Raw genomic sequence first — 17111 nt, forward strand, 5'->3', positions numbered from 1 at the left:
CTTTCAAGGACGTCCCCTTCTCAATGGCTCTATCTGTGGTAGAGCGTTGCCCAGTGACGAGAAACGCTACGCCACCAAAGGGTCCATCCCAGAGGACTAGACTGTGCTGAGCCTTGGTTTTGTCTGTTTTTAAGTGGAGACTTCAAACTCGCCCTCCCACCTCGCCTCCCACCTCAATGAAGAGTCGATGAGAAAGGACAGATGAAAGCACTGTGGAAACTACAGAACATTAACACATGTCACAGCCACAAGGCATTAAGCTTCTCTAGGAACCACCCATGGTACTAGATGCTTTGTAGCCGTGATAGGATCTTTTTTTTTTTCTTGAAGACTATAGAGTTTTTGTTTAACTGCATCGATCTTATATATATGTTTTCTTTGTCTCATGCTGAAAATCTCAGTTCACAAAGAAATCCATATAATCATTCATTTACTTTATCCCATGTGACACAAAAACTATGGAACACTTCACGAATTTGCGTGTCATCCTTGCTCAGGGGCCATGCTAATCTTCTCTGAATCGTTCCAATTTTAGTATATGTGCTGCCGAAGCAAGCACAGGATCATTTTTAAAAGTCAGAACAGTTGCCAAAATGCATCAGCTGCAGAGTGGCAGAGGCTAGTCTGTTCAGGTTCAAAGCTCAGGCTCTTTTCACTAAAACCCTCCAGATATAGGTTCTTACTGTGCTCACACTAGAACAGGCCCCAAGCCATCTGGAAAACCCATGGGCTCTATGCATTAGGGAGAGTTTGGCTGCGCAATATTCAAAAGGAAAACTGAAGTGTTTAAGACAAGAGGGTAGTATGATCTTGTGTTCTGGAGATAGCCAGAGATGCTGGAATATTCTTTACCCCAAATTTTTTCTTCTTCATATTATCATATAGATGCACAAATGACAACCGACATGGAAAAACAGAAGGACTTGATTGGTTTTTTTTGAAAACTGCTAAACAACAACAGCAAAAAGAAGTTTTTCTTTGTTTACGAAATGCAAAGGAGTCCTTTTCCACTGGGGCTAAAATGTGTTCTTTCGGTTTTGAGAACTGTTCAATTTATCACCTGAATACAGGCATGTGTTTTACTCTATAGAAAAATTCTGGAGCTCTCGCTTCCTGCCCCAGAAATGCCCGGCTGCTTCTCAGTCCCGCGTTGGTGTCACCTTGGGACCATCCCCACCGCCCATATGTTGGATTTCCTGCTTCCGGATCCCCTTTCTCTCCTGATTATTCCTCCTTTTGGTGAAGCATACCCTTCTAGAAGCATCCTGAGATAGAGTGCCTGTTGGAGTTCATATTTTGAGACCTTGCATATCTGAAAATGTCTTTTTGCTCTCCTTTAAAAAAACTCTTTTTTTTAGTTTGGGCATAAAATTCTAGTTTGGAAATTATTTTCCCATGGAATTTTGTCTCCAACTTCTAATATTGCGATTGAGCCACCCAGGAACATTCTGATTCTTCGTCCTTTATATGAGAACTCGTTTTGATTTCTGGAAATCTTTAGGCTCAAAAATTTCACATCTATGGTTTGTTTCTTTCCCATTCATTTTGCTGAGTATTCAGTGGGCTGTGCATGTTCTCTATTTCTGAGGAATTATCTTAAATTCTTTTACTTACAATTTCCCCCACTTCATTTTCTCTGTTCTCTCCTTGCAAAATTCCTAAAAGTCAGATGTGGGACCTCCTGGGTTGCTTCTCTCATTTTCATTTTCCAGTCATTTTCTAAAATTTCTTTGTCTTTTTTGTTCTATTTGCTGTCCTATTTCCTTAACCTTCTCTTCTGTTGAAGTTTCCATTTTTGCTCCAATAATTTCCATTTCAAAGATACTCCTTTTGTTTTCTGAGTGTTCCTTTTATAGAGCACCCTGCAATTTCCTCTCATATCTCTGAGGACGTTAACAGCAGAGGTTCTTGTTCACGATTTTCTCCTGCTCCCTCCATTGCCATGGTTTCCTGGTCTTTCTCTTGTTGTGGCTGCTGTTATTTCATGGGCTAGAGATGACCTTAGTGTTTTTTACTTCTTCACAGCAGGCTCCAAGCCCACCAGTGCTAAATTCAAATCCTCACACATCCGATTGCTTTAAATATAGCCCAAAGAAGGGTATTTTTAGCCACCTGAGCCTGCCCGCTTTGCAAAACTGCACCCAGCATCAGCTTACCTTAGATAAGACAAACCCTGGGGCCATGAAAGACCCCAAATCTGCTCTTGCCCTTCAGGGGTCTCTGACCTGGAAACTCCCCACCGCACTGCTGAGTGATGCCACGGAGACACAAAAGTCCCTTCTGTGATTCCACTCTCTCCTGGGAGTTCCCTTGCCCTGTTCCTGCTCTGGGTGCCACAGCTGCCCCTGTAAGGTCTCCTGCAGCTGTCTGTAAGGTCCTTTTCATGCAGTCCCGACCCAGTAGGCCTGTTCTGTGATCCTGACACATCATGGTCCCATCTCTTCCTTGATCAGCCCTGAAATTCTCCACCTCACCAGATGTAAAGATGGGGGCTTTGCTCACATGTCTTGGCCGTCCACTCACATGTCATCGTGGGACTCTGGAAGGTCCTGGCTGTGGGCAGGGCTTGTCCACCACGAGCTTCCCTCAACTCCCAACTGTCAGCATCTAGATCTCGTCTCTTGGTCAGTTTCTCCAGGGGAAAACCCTCTAGTCTCCCTCCTGAGGAGTCCAAGCCTGGCTGCCAGTACTCCAGATGCCCGGGGAGGAAAGGACCTGACCCTTGAAGGGCAGGGGGTGAAGGACAAGGCCACTCATCCACTGTGGGTCTGGGAGCCTGCACCCCTCAGGCTACCAACTAGACCCAGCTGGATCGAGGCCACCAGGTGCAGCTGAGGTGTGGGTGCTGTACCAAAAACAAGGGGTTAAATAAATATCTACCTCCTGAATGGTGAGACCCTCCCCCCAAACCCCTGTCCCAGGCACATAGTTTTTCCTAGGACAGGAGATGGCAAACTTCTTCTGTAAAGGGCCAGACAGCAAATATTTTAGGCTTTGCAGGCCACGTGGTCGATGTTACAAGTCTTCAACTCTGCCATCCTAGCGCAAAGGCAACTGTGTAAACGAAGAAGAGTGGCTACCTTCCAAAGTCGCTTTATTTATGGGCTGAAATTTGAATTTAATATAATTTTCACATGTCATGAACAATGATTCTTTTGATTTTTTTCCCAAGCATTTAAAAACATAAAATTCTATATATAAAATAGATAACCAACAAGGACCTACTGTACAGCACAGGGAACCCTACTCAATGTTCTGTAATAACGTATATGGGAAAAGAATCTGAAAAAGAATAACTGTATGCATATGTATAACTGAATCACTTTGCTGTACACCTGAAACTAATACAACATTGCAAATCAACTATACTCCAATAAAATTTAAAAAAATAAAAATAAAAACATAAAATTCTTAGGTCGCTAGCTCTACAAAAAATGTATCAAGCTGCAGTTGGCCCAGTGGTGGAAGTTTGCCCATCCCAGTCCTGGAACATCGTGGTCGAGGGTTTATTGTCAAAGGCCTCTGAACCTCTCTTACTCCTTCCCTTAGCAATGCTCCCAGCGCTGATTTTTACCTGTAGGTATGAGGGTTACCGGTTCTCTCTCCCTCGTGCAGCCTCCAAGACGTACCATGGAAATGTAGACATTTATGAACTGCCTTGGAGTGGAAAAGGTGGTGACAGCGATTCCGAGAGTTCCTGCCAAGTTCTACCCCGGGTGGAACAAGTCGCTGATTGTTCTCTTTCCCTGGATTTTACCCAAGGTGATACAGGAATGCAGTGAGAGGAGATGTCTGGGGAGGGTGGGGCCCCTGAGACAGAGCCCTGACTCCCAGGCCTTGAGCTTATGAGTCAGAACCTCTGTCTCCGGCAAGAAAGATTGTTTCCCGTAAGCCAGGACCTTCTTAGCTCAGCTTCCAAGTTGTCAAGGAAAGAAATCCTCAGTTGTGGGGGCAAAATGGGGGTTTGGCAGAGAGAAGAGCTGCTTCTGCCACTTCTTTTTATTTTTCAGTTAATTTTTATTGGAGTGTAGTTGATTTACAAGGCTGTGTTAGTTTCAGGTGTGCAGCAAAGTGCATCAGTTATACATACACATAAATCCACTCTTTTTTAGATTCTTTTCCCATGTAGGTCATTACAGAGTATTGAGTAGGGTTCCCTGTGCTCTACAGTAGGTCCTTATTAGTTATCTATTTTATATATAGCAGTGTGTTTATGTCAGTCCCAATCTTCTGATTCTTAATGTGCATTTTGGGGGCAAATCAGGTCTACCTGCTAAGCCTCAATTTCTTTATCTCTAAAATGGGGATAATCATTCCCTACCTCATTGGGTAGTTGTGTGGATTAATAAAATAACATACCCCCTAAAGTCCCCATCACATCAAAGGGGCTCAACAAATGGCAGAGAGTATAGTTTTAATTTATCTGGACAAGGAAACTCAGAGAGGTTAAGGCACCATCCAAAAGGCACACAGCTCATTAAGGGTGGAGGCAGGAATAGAGTTTGTTTTCTCGACTCTCCAGCTGATATTCTTTCTTCTACACTGCACTGCTGGAAGAGGAGGTTTTAGTTCTTTTTCTTACCACACCTGAAATTCTACAGTAGGGAAGTTGTCAGGGATGAAGGATATCAGGTCTGTTGCCCCCCTTTTCTCACAGCCCGCTTGGTTTCTGCTGCAGGAGACAGACCCACTCCTCCCATGGCCAGACACTGGGCAAAGCAGACCTCTCTGCATCACACGGCACAGGGAGTATTGATGGGCATCACCTCTTCGCCACCTCCCCTCTCCCCCCTCCCTGCAGCCACCCCCATCTCTACCACCACCCGCTTCCTGATTCAACCTCCCTTCCTCTGGACAGTTACAAAGATTCTTTGTAATGTGTTTACACAGGGAGGAGTGAGAGCAGGGGCCTGGCTGTACTCAAACCACAGGGGCCCCCAGCCCTGTTTACAGAAAGAGAGAAGGAGAGCCAAGACAGATGACCCCGTTGCCCGGGGGCCCGGATTGAAAACAGAACCCAAGTCCAGAGCCCAAGGCTCCTCATTTCCTGGGGTTCATCACACAGAAGCAGCACAGAGGCGCTGCTACCCAGGAGGCCTGTTTACTCGGCTGGGTGAGAGCTGTTTGCACAGGGAGGGAGGTGGCAGTGCCGTCTGGCTGTTCTCTGGCTGAGCAGGGAAGCGGGCGGGGGACCTTCGCAGGTCAGGCCCCGTCTGTGTTCCAGGGCCTTGGGGAAGGCAGGCCCCTGACAACAGTCTTTTGGAGACGCTCTCGTCTCTTCTTTGAGAGTGCATCTGGCGGATTTGGAAAAAATTCTCAAAACAGTGCTAATTATTTTCCCCTTTAATTCATACCCACACCAAATAAATCATCTAGGACCTTTCCAAGTGGGGAGAAATGCCATTTTCAGCACTCAAGGAATGGTGATGTTTCACACACGAGGTACGGTTGACAAAGCATTGTCATTTCCACCGTTTCACGTGACCCTCAAGACAGCAAGGAGGTGGGTAGCTGCGGCCAAAGTCATCCCTGTTTTACCAATGAGGAGCTGACACTTAGAGAGTCAAGTCACTGGCATGAAACCACACACCCAACAAGAGGCAGAGGCCCAGTGACGGCAGGTTATGAGCTTTTTCTACTCCGTCCCCTGCCTCCCACTTGGCTGTAAAGTAAGGTGTGCGGAGACCTTGTTCCGATATGTTACGTCCTTCCAGTGGCTCCTGGGAGAGAGCCTTGCATCTCAGGGACCTAGCAGAAAGCAAAGGCGGTGTGAGCTGCAGGGCGCTGTGCCTGGACCACGGGGTCTGTCCATGGGTACCGCCAATGGGGCATTCCCTGGGCACCAGACAGACCCTTATGTGGACCAGCCGGGTGAGATGACACAGAACATACACACTCTTCTACCACCAGCGGAATCATGGCGGCGGGGGAACGTGCTGTAGGACCACCGAAGCTTTCCTCCAAGTTCATTTCTCCCTGTCTCCTCTTGGGCTTGTCCCCGTGCATTCGAACCTGTGCGTGTCTACCTGAAGCTGTTACCTGAGTTCCATCTCTGTCCCTCAAGTCCAGCTGCCCTGCTCCATCCAAATTGCTTTGACCTGTGAGGTCAGCTGGAACTTCTCAGCTCTGCTCCCGTCCCCACTTAGCCCAGCTCCAGCACCTGACTCAGCACCTGGCCGGCCTCACTTCCTGGTCTTTCCCGTCACTGTCAAATCCTGTCTCCCCTCTTTTCTCACCAATCCATCCTTCAGGGACCACTTTCCTGTGACAACTAATGTGCTACCATGTCTTAGAGCTTGCAAGGTCCATTTGCCTACGTGCATATAGACAAACATTCATGCAGACTCACATTTAAGAGTTAGCTTCTCCTCCCTGCTGGATCTCTATTCATCCCCTGCCTAAACTACCAATACTGGGTTGTTATATATTTTTTTAATATTTATTTATTTGTGTATTTATTTATTTATTTGGCTGTGCCGGGTCTTAGTTGCGGCCTGGGGGATCTAGTTCCCTGATCAGGGATCGAACCCAGGCCCTCTGCGTCGGGAGTGTGCAGTCTTAACCACTGGACCACCAGGGGAGTCCCTCTAACACTGGTTGTTTGTGAGTTGTTGTTGTTGTTTTTTGTCTTTGTCTTCAATGCACCTGAGCTCGGCCGCCATTTTTCTTTTAACCGACCTACGTTAAGATCTTCACTACCTTCCTGATAAATTGCTCCTTATACGCTTTCAAGCACCCTTCCTAATGTGAAGATCTCACTTCCTTTCCTCCAAAAATTCTAAATAGCCCCCTCCTGTCTCTTTCTTCTCTCTCAACATTCAGAGCCTGTCATCGATTGTTAAAATGTGACTCCTGAAACCAGCAACTTTAAGGGTCAGGTGGCCATGAATGACAGTTCACCCCATGGCCAGCCACCCCGTGCTGCCTGGGTGTGTTTGCACATCCACACCTTGCTTCTACCCTGCCGGCTCCTTGCAGCAGTGACAGTCCTTTTCCTTTATAAACTACACAGATGTTTAGAGGAAGCTCTGGGTTAGTTCAGCTGCTCTCTGGGTTCTATCCCGACTCAGACACGCCCTGTGTTCTATCACCTATAGGTTTGGCATTATACCGAAGGCAATTTGGGGGAGGCATCGTGAGAGGTGACTCCCAGCTTGCCTGTGACTGAAACTCTGATGATCAGAGAAGTCCTAGGAACATGTCCTAAAGTTGAGTCCTAGAATTTCATAGAGGGGCATGCAAAGCCCTGTGCCAGCCCTAAATGCACCAGAGTTCTAGATAAATCCTAAACCAGGACTTCAGGCACAGGGACAAGTCAGGATTCCAGACATGGGAACTCAGATTCAAGGAGACCTGGTCTTTGGAACAAAACAGAAATTCAGGTCATAGAACTGGTGCCCAAGAGCAACCAGAGTGACCGTGTGCTGAGACCTAAGGGTCAGCTGGGTCTCCTCACATCTTCCCCTGATATGAATGGGCCTGCAAACAAGGGGGCAGCTCACCTATGAAAGGACCACCAGTGGTCCCAGCTGGGCAGAACCAAGCAGGACTTCACTTCCTCCTCCTTCTGGGTCACCTCACTGCAGTCCAGCCACTGTTCCTTCTCATTTCTGCATTTAAAACTTAAGACTAACTCAAAAATATATGCACCCCATGTCTATTGCAGCATTATTTACAATAGCCAAGATATAGAAACAACCTAAGTGTCCATCAATGGGTAAGTGGATAAAGAAAATGTGGTATCGGACTTCCCTGGTGGCACAGTGTTTAGGAATCCGCCTGCCAATGCAGGGGACACGGGATAGAGCCCTGGTCCAGGAAGATCTCCCATGCCACGGAGCAACTAAGCCCATGAGCCACAACTACTGAGCCCACGTGCCACAACTACTGAAGCCACGCACATAGAGCCCATGCTCCGCAACAAGAGAAGCCACCGCAATGAGAAGCCCGCACACCGCAATGAAGAGTAGCCCTCGCTCACTGCAACTAAAGAAAGCCTGTGCGCAGCAATGAAGACCCAATGCGGCCTAAATAAATAAATAAATAGAAAAATGGTACAGATGAACCGGTTTGCAGGGCAGAAATAGAGACACAGATGTAGAGAACAAACGTATGGACACCAAGGGGGGAAAGCGGCGGGGGGTGGTGGTGGTGGTGGTGTTGTGATGAATTGGGAGATTGGGATTGACATGTATACACTAATATGGATAAAATAGATAACGAATAAGAGCCTGCTGTAAAAAAATAAAATAAAATTTTTAAAAAGACATAAAATATTAATGAAGTATTTAGCGTAGTTGACATGGACATATACTAGATTGGTTGATTTGTTTTTTCTTATTTTCCCATGTCTATTTCGTTCTTAGTAGTGTGTAAGTATGTAGCCCATTTGCAGTGTTCTGTTACAACAGTAAGATAGTGATTGTCATGAGGCTCCAATGAAACGTACCACCACCCTACCCCACCCCTTTGCAATCTATATATATAAGTGCATATCCCTAGAATGACTATTGGCATTGTCAGCTCAACTCTGAATTGCTTGTCTAGGTGAGGTCTCTGAGTGTGTCCCCTGAAAGTGGTAGGTTACTATTTCAGTCACCAAGATTACAAGTGGTGGTTCATATAGGAAATGAGACCACCAGGAGATTGACTTCAAGCAGATAGGAGAGGAAATTACTTTTCCAGCCCTTATCCTCTGAGGTTTGAACTTTGAATTGCTTGCTAGTACTGCAAGAGAAGAAAGGTGACTTCTATCATGTAGAAGCACGCTTAGAGTATTCCTTCTTGGAAGCCAAGCCACATGGAGAAGCTGTGTTGAGAACAATCAAGGCCTTCAATCAACAGCCCCAGCTGAGTTCCCAGACGACAAGCAGCACCAACTGCCCGCCCCAAGAGCCAGCCATCGTGGCTATTCCAGCCGGGTTGAGTCTTCAGAAGACTGCAGCCCTGACACATGGTATAGAATTGCACTGTTGGGTCCAGTTAACCCACATAGAAATTGTAAGAGGCTATAAATACTTGTTGATTTAAAAATAATAATAATAAAATAATAAATAAATTTATTTTAAAAAGAAGTGTGTGTGTGTGTGTGTGTGTGTGTGTGTACTTCAATATTATTCAATCATAAAAGAGAATGAAATCTTGCCATTTGCAGTAACATGGGTGGACCCGGAGGGCATTACGCTAAGTGAAATAAGTCAGACAGAGAAAGACAAAAACCATACAATCTCACTTATATGTGGAATCTAAAAAAAAAAGCCAAGCTCGTAGATACAGAGAACAGATTGGTGGCTGCCAGAGGCTGGAGGGTCAGGGTTAGTGGTGAAAAGAGTCAAAAGGTACAAATTCGGGCTTCCCTGGTGGCGCAGTGGTTGAGAGTCCGCCTGCCGATGCAGGGGACACGGGTTCGTGCCCTGGTCCGGGAGGATCCCACATGCCGCGGAGCGGCTGGGCCCGTGAGCCATGGCCGCTGAGCCTGCGCATCCGGAGCCTGTGCTCCACAACGGGAGAGGCCACAACAGTGAGAGGCCCGCGTAACGCCAAAAAAAAAAAAAAAAAAGGTACAAACTTCCAGTTATAAAATAAGTCCTGGGGATGCAATGTACAGCATGGCAACTATATTTAATAATACCATATTGCATATTTGAAAGTTGCTAAGAGAGTAGGTCTGAAAAGTTCTCATCACAAGATAAAACAATTTTGTAACTATGTGTGGTGACGGATGTTAACCTGACATTGTGGTGATTGTTTTGCAATATATACAAACATTGAATCATTATGCTGTATACCTGGAACTAATATAAGGTTATACGTCAATTATACCTCAATTAAAAAAACTTAAGTATAGAAGAAATGGTACCCCAATCCAAAACGATGACTCTCCAGGTCTGGTATTTTGTCATTAAAGGGGAACACAAGAGATATTTTTGCAGTTGTGTACACTCAGCAACAAAGAACCTCAGGCTGATAGATGCATCTTGAGGATTCATCCAGTCTGCCTTTTCTCAGATACAGCCTTCCCAACAAGAGACTATCCACCCTCTTTTTGACCATCTTTGAAACCATCCCTTCCTAAGGCAAAGCTCTTTCTTCTTTCTTACAAAGATTTTCCTATTGAGCCAGAATTGGCCTTCCTAATAATTCCTACACAGTGGTCTTTGCTTTGTCTGCTGGAATCGCAAAAGAGAAATCTACTTCCTTTTCTGCATGTGGAAACAAGAGTCAGTCATTGTTATGGGCTGAATTATGTATCATCGTCCCCACACCAAAAGTGCATGTGTTGAAGTCCTAACCCCCAGTACCTCAGAAGGTGACTGGATTTGGAGACAGGGTCTTTGAAGAGGTAATTAAATTTAAATGAGGTGGACTTCCCTGGTGGTGCAGTGGTTAAGAATCTACCTGCCAGGGCTTCCCTGGTGGCGCAGTGGTTAAGAATCCGCCTGCCACTGCAGGGGACACGAGCCCTGGTCTGGGAAGATCCCACATGCCACGGAGCAACTAAGCCCGTGCACCACAACTACTGAGCCTGCGCTCTAGAGCCCGCAAGCTACAACTACTGAGCCCATGAGCCACAACTACTGAAGCCCGCATGCCTAGAGACCATGATCCGCAACAAGAGAAGCCACGGCAATGAGAAGCCCGCACACCGCAATGAAGAGTAGCCCCCGCTCGCCACAACTAGAGAAAGCCCACACGCAGCAATGAAGACCCAACACAGCCAAAAAAAAATAAATTAATTAAAAATAAATAAATTCAAAAAAATTTTAAAAATAAAAAAAGAATCCACCTGCCAATGCAGGGGACATGGGTTCGAGCCCTGGTCCGGGAAGATCCCACATGCCGCGGAGCAACTAAGCCCATGCGCCACAACTACTGAGCCTGTGCTTTAGAGCTTGCGAGCCACAAATACTGAAGCCTGTCCACCTAGAGCCCCGTGCTCCTCAACAGGAGAAGCCACTGCAGTGAGAAGCCCGTGCACCGCAACGAAGACCCAATGCAGCCAAAATTAAATAAATAAATAAATTTATTTTAAAATAATGCTTAAGATGGTAACTTTTAAAAAAAAATTTAAATGAGGTCCCTGGGGCGGGCCCTAATCCAGTAGGACTGGTGTCCTTAAAAGAAGAGGAGATTAGGACACAAACACACAGAGGGAAGACCAGTGAGGACACAGGGAGAAGGCCATCTGCAAACCAAGGAGGGAGGCCTCAGAAGGAACCAAGCCTCCAGATGTTAAGACAATATATTGTTATGGCGGCCACTGCAGACTAACACAGGCTCCCAGCTAAGCCCCCTCTTCAGCCTAAGCAGACCCTGCTCTTCTTACTGAGCAGGGATCTTCCCTTGCTCCTTCCCCATGTGGCTACCTCTCCCCTCTGTGCACTCTGGTTAGTTCCAGTGCCCAGAGACGAAGCCCTGCAACCAGTTAGTTGCCTGACCACTTGTGGAGGAAGACATGCCTCTCACTTCATTGGACTCTGTGCTGCTGCTCACGGAGCCTAAGATTTATTTAACTTTGATTGACTCACCCTTGGCTCACCTTGAGCTTACAGTCCATAAAGAAACCCAGGCCTTGTTCACTAACATTACTGTCAAAAAGCCACATCTTTCACTTCTGGGCCTTCTATACTTGTTTTTTCCAGACTGATGTTCCATCTTGGATGGTAGCCACAGGGATGTTTTGTAGACCTTTCCCCCTACAAGCAGAACACTTGGCCCTGTTATATTTTAACTCATCCATTCCCTGTCTGTGGATTGGGGTCGGGGGAGGAGGGACAGAAATTGCTTTTCTACCTTCAACACATTAGTTAACACCGTTAGCTTAGGATCATGCGCTAATCCAACTTTATGACACCAACATTCTTGAGTATGACACTGATAAAAGAGGAAACAGGTCATATAAAGCACATATAAGAGGATCCTGTTGAATGGGAATAGCAGTACGGAGCCCAGTGGTAGCAGTCTCTGGAGACTCCATTTAAAGTTGATATGAATTTGTTAATAGAACTTGGGTCTGGTTATTCAACCAACTAAAAATTCCATCCAACTCTGCCCTTACCTGCCTTCCATTTATATAGCAAACAGTCATGGAGGGCCACGTTTTTCCAGCCTGTCCCCCAGGAATAAGATCCACAAAATCACTATCTTCTCTACAAAGCAATATCTCCAGGTACGTGTCCTTTGTACTTTGCACGAGCGTCTTCATTCTAGTGTTCCAAGATTTAATGATTAAGCCTATTTTACTCCAGCCATGCCACCTATAATTTTTCAGACTTACAAGTCTTACATATAATATCCTCCTGGACTTCTACTTCTGGCCATAGAGCAGCTAAGATGATTAGAGAAACTCTCCCCATAGAGCATACCGAAAAATGATGGGTTCCATGAAAAAGGCATCTTTTATTAATACTGTATGTGAAAGAGCCGGTTGGAAAGTAAGGGAATTCCCTGGAGGCCAGAAAGGACAGTCCAGAGAGATAAGCACACCCGTGAGAGACTTTTCCCTGAAGTGTCTGCTCACCTCTGGTGTCCAGAGCGTGGGTTTTGACAGGCCACACGTGACACGATGGGAGACAAAGCTGGGGACCTGAGGCCTCTGCCTAAAGCTAGGAACCTCAAAGGACAACACTCTGAGGGGTGAGTAAGAATAAGATCCACACCAAGGAAGAGGATGATAGGAATGTGGCTCTTCGGGCCTTGGAAACTTCCCAACCACAAGACCACCCTCTGCAAGGTTTGTGGTCTGAAATCACACTATGTCAGTGACCCCAAAGATGTCTAGCTAAATTTGGTTTATAGTGACTCTAACTTCTTAATGTTCCTGGTACAAGACTGAATCAAACACAGATTCTCACTATAAACCCAGGGCTCAACAAGCCCCCGCAGAGAGAACGCTGAGGAACTCACAATGAAATACCCCCAGGGTCCCTAGTGCCTGGTGTCACCAACGCCTTCAGGGAGGCACCCCTTCAGTATCAACTCCACCAGCTTTCACAGCCTGGAAGTCAAACTTGGGAGCCTTCAGTTTCCAGAGTGCCCTACAGAAACTTTTATTGTTCAGGGCAGCCTGTCAGTCTGTAAGCACAGCATCTCTTTGTAATGGTAAACCATTACACTGAGTGGTACTCTCAGCTCTTACCTTTGAGTTCTTTCAGAGTGATGCCCCCTGATCTCATTAGCTGAGTTTGTCTGCCAACAGGTCTAGAACCTTGGAGCTACCAGCACTATTTCATATAGACCCTCTGACTATTTGGGGGACCAACAATCTCATTTCTTAGAATCTGTCCTTAAGAAATCATCAGAGATGCCTTTAGTGAGTATGCACAAAATTGTTTTGCTTTTTTCACAGCACCACTATGAAACTATCTTGATTATTTACTTGCGTCTTTTCCCCTGTGTGGATGTAAGCTCCATTATTTCCTCTTCTGATTCAGATTATGATAAGAATAACAATAACAATGATAGGTAACAGGTCTTGAGTATTAACTGTGTACCAAGCATTTTGCTATGCATTTAATACATTATTTATACATTATGTCATTTAATGCTCACAAAGACTTTATGAGGTTAGTATCATTATCACCCTTGTCAAACATTATCAATAATGATATTAATTATTATTAATTATTAATTATCATTATTTTACATATGAAGGAACTGAAGGCTTAGAGAGGTTAGTAAAAAGCCCCCAAACACAACTGTGCAGTGAGTTACGGAAGTAAGACCTGTAGCAACTATGAATATTTTCTTCCTTATTTGTAGTATATAGTTATATATGTATTTATATATTTTTATGTATCCACTAATCTGTCCTTTTTCTTCTGTTTCTCCTATTATTTTATATAAAGAGTGTTACTAATTTTACATCAGAAATGGTTAACTTACAATTTAGATTTTAGGTTACAGACTATACAGGTGAGATTGGAACCGAACAAGACATTAACACCCAATGGTGAATAAGTGACTGATGGGGATTTGTGGAAAGGCACAAAAGCATTTCATGTGTATGAGGAACCATTGCAACAACTTAAGTGAAAGTATAATGTGTTTTGTTGTTGCTGCTGCCACATGGAAGTTAAATCTTGATGAACAGTGAGAATGAGTGCAGTGGACTCTTCCTGTCTGCTCTCAGCTCCCAGCTTGATTCTCTCCCTTCTGGCTCCCACTCTGTATGGAAGAAGCTAGGACCGTGCAAATTACACTTTCCAGACTCCTTTGCCAGCAGGTGATTCTGGTGTCGTTTGCTTTGGGGGTAGTGGCAGCAGCAACATCTTTGATGGTGGTGATGGCAAGCTGACAGTTGATGGTGAAGCAATGGCCTGGGGATGCAGGTCCGTACGTGCCCAGGACTTGGGAGCTGGACGGACAGCCTGCAGGGAGGGTTTGAAGAATTCTTCCCCCAGGAAATTTTGGTGGGCAGAACGATCCCTCCCCCAAAAAAATATCTATGCTGTAATCCCAAAACCTGTGAATATGTTATCTTTCATGGTGAGAAGGACTTTGCAGGACTTCCCTGGTGGTGCAGTAGTTAAGAATCCGCCTGCCAATACAGGGGACGTGGGTTCGAGCCCTGGTCCGGGAAGATCCCACAGGCCGTGAAGCAACGAAGCCCGTGCGCCACAACCACTGAGCCTGCGCTCTAGGGCCCGCGAGCCACAACTACTGAGCCCACATGCCACAAATACTGAAGCCCGTGCACCTAGAGCCTGTGCTCCACAATAAGAGAAGCCACCACAATGAGAAGCCCGCGCACCGCAATTAAGAGTAGCCCCCGCTCGCCGCAACTAGAGGAAGCTCGCGCGCAGCAACGAAGACCCAGTGCAGCCAAGTAGCACAGGGAGATCAGCGGGTGCTTTGTGACCACCTAGAGGGATGGGATAGGGAGGGTGGGAGGGAGACACAAGAGGGAGGGGACATGGGGATATATGTATAGTATAGCTGATTCACTTTGTTATACAGCAGAAACTAACACACCATTGTAAAGCAATTACACTCCAATAAAGATGTTAAAAAAAAACAAAACAATCAGCTACATCCCTCATCCTTCTCCCAGAGGGCCCACCCACCTCCAGGATGTACAATTTCCTCGTGCAGTGCAAAGAAAAAGACTAAGGGATACGTGGGATCCTCCCGGACCGGGGCACGAACCCGTGCCCCCTGCATCGGCAGGTGCACTCTCAACCACTGCGCCACCAGGGAAGCCCCAAAAGACTATTTTTTTAAAGGGAAGGAATTGCAATAGTGCTTCCATATTGTTGGTGGAGGATCAGCATTCACTTCACATGGATGGCTCGCTGTTTAGGAAAACGCCTGGAAGGGAATTGTATAAGAAAGGGAAGGTTCCTCGCCCTGGGGCTCTTTAGACGAGAGGTAGCACACACGGCCACCTGCAAATCTCTCTGCGCCCAACTCAGAGGGGGTGTATTGTGTGCATGCCCAGTGCCAGTGTGCCCCTCGTTTGTTTGCTGAGTACCAAGTAAAAATTGAGAGACTTCATCTAAAAATCCCATTTCTCTTTTCTCCTTGGAAGAATTAGCCTTTCTGGAAATTCTGAGTCCACACCTGGTTTGGCAACAATAGCCTGAAGGGTGAGTGTCTCCCTCGGCCAGGGTCTGTGCTCAACAGATGGACAGCCACCCACAGTCCCACTTCAAGCTCAGGTAACAATTAAATTTATCCCAGCCACTGGCTGCCTGGCCCCTGTGGGCACTTGGGGGTGGGGTGGATGGACGTACATAAAGAGACATCGATGTTCAATAGAATAAAAGCTCCAAGAGATTGTTAAAATCCTAGAAGGAAGAAGATGAGAGGGAAGATTTGGGTAAAGCAGAGAGCTTGGGTGCAGGGGGAGGGCTAAGCATGAGCGACCTGGGCAGATATAAATTCCTGATGGCTGCAGGGGTTGCAAATGTTGAATATTCACCTTGAGTTTGATTCCAATCTGCATGTTATCATCTTCCTCATTGATTCAGAAACTGAGGATTAAATCTATTGTGCACAACAATCTTTTTTCGTCCCAGCATTTTATCCAGAAATATGTTTGCACAGCATATCAGAGGTAATGGAGCAGGTGAGGGGGGCGACCATGCTGGGGGAAAGCCCAGCTCAGGGACAGAGCCACTGCACCCAGATGCGCTGACGAGGGCCAGATAGCAGGCTGGCTGCCGGTGGTGGTCTCTCTGTGGAGCCACAGGAAGCAAGAGGGGACAGGCGGGAAGGCCAGAGGCCACACACAGTGGGACAGAGGGGGGACGCGTGAGGGCCAGGCCCTCATTCAGCACAGAGGTGGCTGAACTGAGAAAGGTCCTCACGTGGGGACTGCTCCTTCCCTGGCCCGGCCCCTTCCACCCCGCCCTGCCCTGCTCACAGCCTCGCTGGCACAGGTGCACAACAATCTTGTGTTATGGACCTTTCATAAGTCCAGGAACTGAAGAAGAGGCCTTTCCAAGCCAGGGGACTCAGAGTAGACAACAGCAGGCAGTGGCACTTAGGGGCAGCAGGAGGAGAAGCTGACCTTGTCACAGCTGACCTTGTCACAGCTGACCTTGGAGCAGGCTTGAGACAACCCCTTTTTCTTTTTTTTTAAATTAATTTTTATTGGAGTATAGTTGATTTACAATGTTGTGTTAGTTTCAGGTGTACAGCAAAGTGATTCTGTTATACATATACATATATCCACTCTTTTTTAGATTCTATTCCCATATAGGTCATTACAGAGTACAGAGTAGAGTTCCCTGTGCTATGCAAGAGACAACCCCTTTTTCTACTACCAGAGAGTAACCCTTGGAAGAGGGGCCCCACAGATCCCTTAATTCTGCCCTGGGAAACCTGCAGTCAGGACAAAGAAGTGTATTTATATGGCTCTGGATATATGCATCATTTCACTTTGTATTTTGGTGACCCATGCATTGATCTAATATCCCCACCAGACTTTAAACTTCTCAAAGACCAGTGCTATGTCACTTTTTAAAAAAATTTTTATTATTCCATATATAAGTGCTATCATACGGTATTTGTCTTTCTCTGTCTGACCTATTTCACTTAGCATAATACCCTCCAAGTCCATCCACGTTGTTGCAAATGGAAAAATTTCATTCTTTTTTATGCCTGAG

At 46.1% G+C, this 17111-nt stretch overlaps 1 non-coding gene across 1 annotated transcript; it reads right to left on the bottom strand.

Moving 5' to 3' along the window:
• Positions 1–452: 452 nt before the first annotated feature.
• Positions 453–559, bottom strand: LOC137208267 (U6 spliceosomal RNA). Its single transcript, XR_010935581.1, has one exon. It is a non-coding gene; the product is annotated as a U6 spliceosomal RNA (small nuclear RNA).
• Between the last annotated feature and the right edge of the window lie 16552 nt (positions 560–17111).

Source organism: Pseudorca crassidens, chromosome 15, assembly GCF_039906515.1.
Source record: "Pseudorca crassidens isolate mPseCra1 chromosome 15, mPseCra1.hap1, whole genome shotgun sequence".
Taxonomy (NCBI): domain Eukaryota; kingdom Metazoa; phylum Chordata; class Mammalia; order Artiodactyla; family Delphinidae; genus Pseudorca; species Pseudorca crassidens.